Genomic DNA, 10,471 nt, shown 5'->3' on the forward strand with positions numbered 1-10,471 from the left:
TTGAAGGAATTCGAAGCCAGCCAGCCCAATTACCCACATATTGGTAGAATTATTTCTTTAGGATCTTTGCCAGGTCTGGTGGTGTGTGAGTAGAGTTGTTTTGCACATGAATGCATCTGTTTCTGCTACAGACACTTACAGAGCATTTGCTGTATACCAGGGCCTCTGGAAACAAAGATGGTAATAAATGATCTCTGCCCTTGCCCTATCTAGTGGGAAACAGGATCCAGCTGCATAGAAAAATGTAATATAGGCCAGGGGTGGTGGCTCACATCTGTAATCCCAGCATTTTGGGAGACCGAGGCAGGTGGATCACCTGAGGTCAGGAGTTGGAGACCAGCCTGGCCAACATGGTGAAACCCCATCCTTACTAAAATTACTAAAATTAGTCGGGCATGGTGGCACATGCCTGTGGTCCCAGCTACGCAGAAGGCTGAGGCAGGAGAATTGCTTGAACCCTGGAGGCAGAGATGGCAGCGAGCCAAGATTGTGCCACTGCACTCCAGCCTGGGCAATGGAGTGAGACTCCATCTCAAAAAAAAAAAAGTAATATAATTGACAATAAGTGGTATAATATACCTGTCTACTAGGTACCATGTGCCGTCAGGTGAGTGAGGTACTAAATTCTGCTTTGGGTCAGGAGGCTGAGAGAGAGACAGTGATGTTTGAACTGGGCTTTGGAGGATAGCTGTTTGCCAGATGGAGAAAGGTGGTGAGTCCAGGCCGTTGCAGGCAGAGGGACTGGCAAGGTCTAGGACGGTAAGGCATGAAGGCATGCAACGTGTTCGGGGCACAGAGTGGATGGCTCAGGCTACTAGGCAGAGAAGGGCAAGCAAGGGATGCAGCTGCCTAGCAGTAAAAGGCCTTCTCTTGTCCCAGAGGACTTCATTCTGGAGGCAGTAAGGAGCTGCTGGAGATTTTCAACCAACTTAAGTTTTTCAAGTTGTATAATGTCCACAGTCTGGAGTACAGGCTGGAAAGTGGAGAGAGGCTGGAGACAGTCCCAGACACCAGGTATGTGGGCCAGGCTGGCTGCAGCGGCTCAAGCCTATAATCCCAGCACTTTGGGAGGCAGAGTCTGGAGGATCACTTGGCACCAGGAGTTGGAGACCAACCCCACACCGCCTGCCCCAGGTCTCTACAAAAAATTTAAAAATTAGGCATGGTGGCACATCCCTGTAGTCCCAGCTACTTGGGAGGCTGGGGTGGGAGGATTGCTCGAGCCCAGGAGTTCGAGGTTACATTGCTCTATGATCACATGTCACTGCACTCCAGCCTGGACGACAGAGTGAGACCCTGTCTCAAAAAGAAAAAGAAAAAGTACAGGTCAGGGTGGGGAAAACAGACTATGGTGCACATCGTGACTTAAAAGTACTTCTCCCTTGGATAAGACCCATTACAGGCATGGACCAAAACAGTCATTGGTTGGAAAAAAGCAGCCAACTACCTTCTCTTTGATAGCAGCGTGGCTCAGATATTTAATAACCAAGAGAAGAACAACATTTAAGAACCCCAATGATTGCTTTTTGATTACAGGGGAGAACACATAGCATTGTAGTTGAAATACAGCAGTTAAAATTCTTGCATTCAGACCCTAGCCTTGTCACTTATTAGCTGTATTGCCTTGGGCAAGTCATTTAACCTCTCTGAGCTTTATTTGTAAAATCTGAGGTGGCAGCACTACCTCACAGGCTTGTTTTGGAGATTAAAGGAGAAAATGTAGAGGTTGCCTTTAGCATTGTACCTGGAAAATCATTTATACTTGCATGGTAGTTATTGCCAACTCTGGTTCTTGCTAGGGAGCAATTAAGAAACTGCCGTAAATTCAGCCTAGCTGGTTACTCTTGCCAGGAAAAATCCCAGGTCCCAGGATGGTGAAAAATCCTGCTTGGACATGCATCACCCTGACCCCTCTCTCCCCTCCCTTCCCCAACTGTAGCCTGCTCCAGTGTGACCCAGGAACCTGTCAACCACTGACAGACTGTGTTGCTGCCAGACTGTCGGGGGAAGCCTCCATCAGTAGCTAGAGCTGTGTGCTGGTGGGACAACAGCCCACCCATTTGCATGAAGGCTGGGTCAACTTGGAACAACTCACTTGCATGAAGGCTGGGTCTGGACTTGCTCCACCTGCCACCATCAGTTGTCACATGTGTGTAGCTGGTGCTGGAGAGGAAGCCTGTGTCTGGCTTGCGCCTCAGTGTGGGCAGGCATCACACTTGCTGCTGGGCAGCAGAGTAGGGCGGTCTTTCATTTAGCTGAACTCTTTCCCCCTTTTCCTCCTCCACAATTGACTTCTCACTCCTGCACACTTACTGTTAACCCTCAACTAGTCCTTTTAGGAATATTAGAAAGTGAAATGTGCATCTGTGCCCTGCCTAGCCAGGGCTCTTCTGCTGTTGTCATGAAAGTATTTAGTGTTGACAGTAATGTTTGCACGTCTATTACATCTTTCATCAGAAGATCTCAAAAAAGCACTTCTAGGCGGGGAGTGGTGGCTCACATCTGTAATTCCAGCACTTTGGGAGGCCAAGGTGGGCGTTTCAACTGAGGTCAGGAGTTCGAGACCAACCTGGCTGATATGGTGAAATCCTGTCTCTACTAAAAAAAGATACAAAAATTAGCCGGGCATGGTGGCACGCGCCTGTAGTTGCAGCTACTTGGGAGGCTGAGGCAGGAGAATTGCTTGAGCCTGGGAGGCGGAGGTTGCCGTGAGCCTAGGTTGTGCCACGGCACTCCAGCCTGGGTGACAGAGCAAGACTTTGTCTCAAAAAAAAAAAAAAAAAAAAAAAAAAAACACTTCTAGATTTTCACACTAGGCTTCAAAATACCCCGGAAGAGGAAAATGTGATTTAAACTGTGTGGTAGAAGAGATGGCTGTCCCCATATGCTTTGCTCCTTGCTTAGTACAAAGAACCTTAGGGTACCAGTCTCCTCCTGCTAATAAAACACCGTTCCCTGAGGGCTGACCCCAGGGTGCTGCCCCTAGAGGTTAGTAGTTTTTCCCCACCAGACTGGGAGTATAGGGCATCCCAAGAGGCCCTGCCCGCAGCTCTCAGCTCTCTGCCACAGGCAGAGTGGAAACACTCTTGCCCATCCTCCCCCAACCCCTGGGAATGTCCCTGGCGACACCATTCCTTCTGGACCAAGGGGTGCCTGGGCCTTTAGGAGATTATAGCCCTGATACCGATGATTACCTTGTCACCCTGACATTTGTCTCCCATTTGCTGGATCCCTGGGGACTCAAAATGCCTTGGTGCCTCTAACTGGCTCAGTCTCCTGCAGCGAGTTCCAAGTGAAGTGTGCACTCTCCTCTGCCACCTCCAAGCCACAGCACAGACGTCAACTCCCTCCCTGCTAAGAATGGCTGATGTCATCCTCTGTATGTATACCACCCCTCATTACCATTTTGCTAAACTGTTAGATTAGATTAGAAATAATTCTTATTCCAAAACCAGCCTCCCCCAGAAACAAAAATCCACTAACAAAAACAGGGTAATCTGGGGCTTCTCCCTCTTCCCAGTTATTCCTTTATCATTACCAACTATGTCATAAAAGCATTATGGTTTTTTTTCCATTATTGAAAGCAGGCAGTTAAAAGTACTACTCCAGTGAACACACAAATGATAAGAAGGTGAAACCGCCAGGCTAGGAGCAGTGGCTCAAGCCTGTAATCCCAGAACTTTGGAAGGAGGAGGCAGGAGGATTGCTTGAGCCCAGGAGCTCAGGAGTTAGAGACCAGCCTGGTAGGGAGACCCTATCCCTACAAATAATTTAAAAAATTAACTGAGCATAGTGGCAGGCACCTGTGGTATCAGCTACTTGGGAAGCTGAAGTGGGAGGACTGACTGAACTTAGGAGTTTGAGGCTGCGGTGAGCCATGATCGCGCCACTGAGCGACAGAGCGAAACTCTGCCAAAAAAAAAATAATAATAAAAATCTATTTAGAATGGGAGTTTATATTAAAACATTTCTCCAGACTAACTGATCCTCTGATTGCTTAACTTACAGAAGAAGACTAATCACTTGAAACCTTAATAGAAATAATATGTTTCAACATTGCTGAGGAATTTGTTAACTTCCCAGATGAAAATTCTGGGATTAGGTGGTGAATAGAGAAACAGGCAGTGAGGGCCAACATTCAGAGGTTTGCATTTCATGAAACGGCTTTGGAAGTATCTGAAATTTGGAGAAATGTACTTAGGAGGTGGGGTCTGTAACAGTTTAGGTCTTATATACACAAGGACAAAATTTCACCCTCCTCCTAGAACATCAGCGAGATGGATTAATGAGAAAGGTGTGACTCGCCAAGGGCAATATTACATTTATAAACACTGAAAGAATATACCAGTTTAGAAACTCTTATCATCAACCCTGCTTTTTCAGATGTTTTTATTCTTGTATTTTTTGCACATTTTTATTATTTGCTAATGTAATTCTCCTTTCCAAAAAAAATCTGACTTGCTTAAGTGAATGTTTAAAGAAGTTAAAAACTGCACAGTGGAATCCACATTTAGGAAACTCCTTTATGAGCAGAAATGTTTGTCTCTTCCTCAAACAGAAATTTCACGTTGCTGTTAAAACAAAGTGACTTGATTTCTTAGATACACGAATACAACAAACAGTATAATATATCAACACTTTCGTTATGATTTCTTCTTTTTTATATTTATTTTTTTTAGACAGGATCTTGCTCTGTCACCCAGGCTAGAGTGCAATGGTCATCATCACAGCTTACATCAGCCTCAGCCTCCTGGGCTCAAGTGGCCCTCCCACCTCAGCCCCACAAGTAGCTGAAACCACAGGCATGCACTACCATGCCCAGCTATTTTTTATTTATTTATTATTTATTTTTGTAGTCTCACTTTTTTGACCAGGCTGGTCTCGAACTCTGGGTCTCAAGCGATCCTCCCACCTCGGACTCCCAAAGTGTTGAGATTACAGGCGTGAGCCATTGTGCCTGGCCTTTTTATGACTTCTTGATTCACAGCGAGAAATGTACCTCTCGCTCAAATCAGAATATTTATGTTGATCTGACTTGTGTGTTTCTCCTGAGTGAAAAGAGGATGGAAGCCAAATTATAATGATGAGGTTCCTTGATGAGCAGGGACCCGAATAAAAGGAAGATGGCGCATGGTTTTGTTCTGCAGAGGATATGACAATTTGATACATGTCTCCCCACAAAAGGAATGCATACGGGGGCTACAGGTTGAAGATGCATGCTAGGCGTTCTCTCCCTGCAGAGTTCCCATTTTTCTCCTTCACTTGCTCATCTCCATTTTGTTGACATATTCTTTCTTTAGATGTATTAATACCATTAGCCTGTTTTCCCTAAAATTGTCTGATGACAGGAATCACCTGGAGTGCTTGCCAAAAGTAGATTTCTGAATTAGAATCTCTAAGGGAAAGGCCTGGCATTCTGTATACTTAACAAATGTCCCAAGTTGTTCTGACCAGGAAGGTTTGGGAACAATGAGTTGGTCTAGTGCATCTCAAAATTTAACATTCCTACTAATCACCTGCAGCCACCGATTCCACGGGTGTGGAGAAGGGCTGAGAGAGTCTCCATTTCTAACAAGCTGCCAGGCTTGCAGCCCGAGGACTGCTTTTATTTTATTTTGAGATGGAGTTTTGCTCTTGTTGCCCAGGTTGGAGGGCAATGGCGTGATGTCGGCTCACTGCAACCTCTGCCCCCCAGGTTTAACCGATTCTGCTGCCTTAGCCTCCCGAGTAGCTGGGATTACAAGCATGCGCCACCATCCCCAGCTGATTTTGTATTTTTAGTAGAGACAGGGTTTCTCCATGTTGGTCAGTCTGGTCTCGAACTCCCGACCTCAGGTAATCCGCCCGCCTCAGCCTCCCAAAATGCTAGGATTACAAGTATGAGCCACCGCGCCCAGCCCGAGGACTGCATTTTGAGGGACATGCATCAGTGATTCTCAAATGGTGGTCCAGGGCCAGCAGCAGCAGCACTACCTGGGAAGTTATTAGAAATGCAAATTCTCAGCCCCACCCTACATCTCCGGCATCAGAATCTTGCGGGTGAGGCTCAGCAAGACGTCTGGAGAGATTTTTATACATATGAAAAATCAAGAACCACAGATCAGATCTGTAGTTAGTTAGGCTTAGCTGCTTCTTACTGCTTCTGGCTGGAAAGTTATTTCACTGGAGATGAACCTTTGAATATTTCTAATCTTATTCGTTTTGTGTACATTTACATAGTTTAACTCCACTTGGGGAGGTGCCTTGCTAGCCCCTTTGTAAAGAGTTCAGGGAATATTGGCAAGAAAGTCATCTTGGGGTATTTTGGGGGAACCTGTTCCTTGTTGGCTTCAAATTTAATGTTTAAAGATCACTACGGAAACCGCGTTAGGTTAGAACAGGCTTTGCAAATGCAAATGGGAAAGGGACAAGCACACAGACAGCAGTGAGTGAGGCAGCATGGGGTAAAGGGGAGGAGAGGTTTGGTGAGCTTTGGACCTCGGAGAGCAGCTACTCCTCAGCCCCACCCAGCTAGTGCCAGGCTAGGCGGGAATGTGGGCTCAGGGCGGTCACATCTTCCAACTTTTTACGTGAAATCTCCTGATTTTGAAATTTTGGCCAACTCTTAGATTCATGGTAAATATTCCGTGTGCCTAACCAAGTTGGCCTTGCTCGGCAGCTCTGCCTTGGAGGAACTAGCTGGGGAGATGATTCACCAGCCTTGCTGCCCCTCTGTGGGTCACCCTCACAAAGAAGCAAGCCAAGGCTGCTCTGCCTATGGAGTAGTGGTTCTTTTGTTTCTTTACTTTCTTAATAAACTTGCTTTCACTTTATAGATTCATCCTGAATTATTTCTTGCGTGAGATCCAAGAACCCTCTCTTGGGGACTGGATTGAGATCCCTTTCCCATAACACTATTACTTACTTCTGGGGTTTTCATAAGAATTAATTTACATATGAGAGTTCCCTTCTCTCCCTTGGACACTTTCCCCAGGAGTCCTTTGCTTTCTGTTTTTTGTTTGTTTTTGTTTTTTGAGACATAGTCTCACTCTGTCCCCCAGGCTGGCTTACAGTGGCGCGATCTTGGGTCCCTGCAACCTCCGCCTCCCGGGTTCAAGTGATTCTCCTGCCTCAGCCTTCCGACTAGCTGGGACTACAGACACGCACCCCCACACCCGGCTAATCTTCGTATTTTTAGCAGAGACAGGGTTTCACAACATTGGCCAGGATGGTCTCGATCTCTTGACCTCGTGATCCTTCCACCTTGGCCTCTCAAAGTCCTGGGATTACAGGCGTGAGCCACCACACCTGGCAAGTCCTTTGCTTTCAAAACACCATTGAGTATTTCATTGTTGTCAAATTAAATCCAGAGTAGTATCTGAGATTCCATGTCATCTAACATGCTGTGGAAACTACAAAGCTTCCAAACAGGTTTCTACAGAGAATACTACTCTTTGCCTTCCTCAATTAATTACACAGAAAGGATGGGAAAGGTGCATAGGGTGAAGGGGGAGATGAGGAAAATACAAACAAAGAAGCCAGGCAAGCTGAGGTATCGCCCAGCTCTGGTGGTCCAGTGCTGGGAAACCCAACCACCAATTACTTTCCAGGCCCCATGAAAGGTAAGTCAGCTCCTCTCTCCAAGTAGCAAACTGATCAGCCGAGGGTTAGCACCCATGGAAATTGTTGGAACACTTCATGTTGGAAAATGAAGTTTCAGATTGTGTAATCCCTCTAGAATCAAAGAATACTTAACAGGAAAGTAATTCCAGAGGCAGATCCAGGTTTTGCAGGTCCTGAAGCTTATACAATTTGGGGAGAACTTATTTAAGAAAAAGAGTGTGAAATGACATATACAAAAATAGTTTTGAAAGTACACGGCAGTCTTAGCCAAATGTGGTAGAATGTTTACTTCTAAAATTTTACAAAAATCAGATGACTAGAGAGTTGGAAGGGGCCCATACAAGCAGGGGTCCTGGAGGTTCCTAAGTATCCTGGAACATCAGCCTGTGTCCTGGTGACCACTGGAGGGCTGGGAGGGGGAGTGTCCAGAATGAAAGTGTTGGTGCTCTGGGAAGCTGGTGATGTTCCGTGTCTTGACCTAGGTAGGAAGGTGACTACACAGTGGATAATTTCACAACAATCTGTTAAGCTGCACACTTGGGTTTTTGCTTTTTTTTTGAGATGGAGTTTCGCTCTTGTTGCCCAGGCTGGAGTGCAATGGCGCAATCTCAGCTCACTGTAACTTCCACCTCCCAGGTTCAAGTGATTCTCCAATCTCAGCCTCCTGAGTAGCTGGGGTTAGAGGCATCTGCCACTACGCCCAGCTGATTTTGGGTATTTTTAAAAGAGATGAGTTTCACCATGTTGGCCAGGCTGCTCTCGAACTCCTGACCTCAGGTGGTCCGCCTGCCTCGGCCTCCCAAAGTGCTGAGATTACAGGCATGAGCCAAGGTGCCTGGCCTAGTTTTTGCACTTTTATGTATACTTGTTATATTTCATAATTTAAGAAATCATTTGGCCCTTTTGTAAGTTAGGGAAAATACTCATTGGATGAAGTAGGTCTTCAATAAATACTTGTTGAATGAGCTAATGAACGAATGATTTTCAAATATATTCAGAAAATATATAGTAAAGGCCTAAATGTGTAAGGACATGTTATTAAATATTTTATAGTGGCTGGGTGTGGCGGCTCACACCTATAGTCCCAGCACTTTGGGAAGCTGAGGAAAGAGATCACCTGAGGTCAGGAGTTTGAGACCAGCCTGGCCAACATGGTGAAACCCAATCTCACTAAAAATACAAAAATTAGCAGGGTGTGGTGGTGTGCACCTGTAATCCCAGCTACTGGGGAGGCTGAGGCAGGAGAATCACTTGAAGCCAGGAGGTGGAGGTTGCAATGAGCTGAGATAGCACCATTGCACTCTAGCCTGGGCAACAAGAGTGAAACTACATCTAAAAAAAAAAAAAAAAAAAAAAAAAAAAAAAAAGGCTGGGTGCAGTGGCTCACGCCTGTAATCCCAGCACTTTGGGAGGCCAAGGCGGGCAGATCACGAGGTTAGGAGATCAAGACCATCCTGGCTAACACAGTGAAAACTCATCTCTACAAAAAAATACAAAAAATTAGCCAGGTGTGGTGGTGGGTGCCCCAGCTACTCGGGAGGCTGAGGTAGGAGAATGGTGTGAACCCAGGAGGTGGAGCTTGCAGTGAGCCGAGATCGCGCCACTGCACTCTAGCCTGGGTGACAGAGCAAGACTCTGTCTCAAAAAAAAAAAAAAAAGTTATAGTATTATTATAGTATAGTATAGTATTTTAAGCAAAAAGGGAAGTAAGATTTAATGAGAGAAAATTATATTTTACTTCATTTTGCCTTTTCTTGGGGGGGGGACAGGGTCTCTGTCACCCAGGCTGGAGTGCAGTGGTGTGATCATGGTTCACTGCAACCTCTGCCTCCTGGGGTTAGCGATTCTCCCACCTTAACCTCCCTAGTAATTGTGACTGTTACAGGTGTGCACCACCAAACCCGGCTATTTTTTGCATTTTTTGTAGAGATGGGGTTTTGCCTCATTGCCCAGGCTGGTCTCAAATGCCTGGGCTCAAGTGATCCATCCACCTCGGCCTCCCAAATTGCTGGGATTTCAGGAATGAGCCATTGTGCCTGGCCCTCTATTTTTTTTAACCTACAAACCCATATTTGTCCACTCTAATAAGGAACTAGGATTGGAGGCAAAATGGACAAGAGAAACAGGTAGAGGGAGGTACAAAAGGGAACATCCATCATGTGTAGATATTTGAAGTTATTTATCTTGAGTTAATCCAAGGCAAATCTTCAATATTTTTATTACAATTTATAAAATGCATCTTTCTCCTAAAAGAAGTGTTCTCCTACTTTTCTTTGGTGATGATCGATATTGTGCCCAAACTGACGGAGTACATCACTCTTTGGAAAATCAATTTCTCAAGTAGTCAGAAATTAGGATAGCTACATGAGAGATTTTTAATAGCCAGAGCTTTCAGATTTGCAATTACCTAATTATACTACATGCTGCATTTTCATTCCTATTTAATTCAAGAAGTCAAGGATCAATATTATCCCTGTTTTCAATATCAAAATCTGAACAGGTAGTGTGATAATTTTTCCTAATTTGTGAATGTGTAGTTACATAAAACCTTATTAAAGAGCTATTTTATTATACGTTTAATTAATTACCTTTGTTGTGAAGTCTGGGCATACATACGGGGGCAAAGCACTCAGAAGGAGGCATAAACAAAACAGTCCCTTGGCTCAAGCAGTTAATAATTTACTAGGAAATCAGAAACGTAAACCTGAATCAATTAACTTGCTAAATAAAGTTTATGTTCTTAAAAAATGTATAAAACATCCAGGGAAATATAAATACAAACTAGATATTTGAAGACATTCAGGAATTATTCTTTTTTTTTTTTTTTTTTTTTTGAGTCTCGCTCTGTCTGATGCAATCTTGGCTCACT

The sequence above is a fragment of the Chlorocebus sabaeus genome, chromosome 15 (assembly GCF_047675955.1).
Source record: "Chlorocebus sabaeus isolate Y175 chromosome 15, mChlSab1.0.hap1, whole genome shotgun sequence".
Classification (NCBI taxonomy): domain Eukaryota; kingdom Metazoa; phylum Chordata; class Mammalia; order Primates; family Cercopithecidae; genus Chlorocebus; species Chlorocebus sabaeus.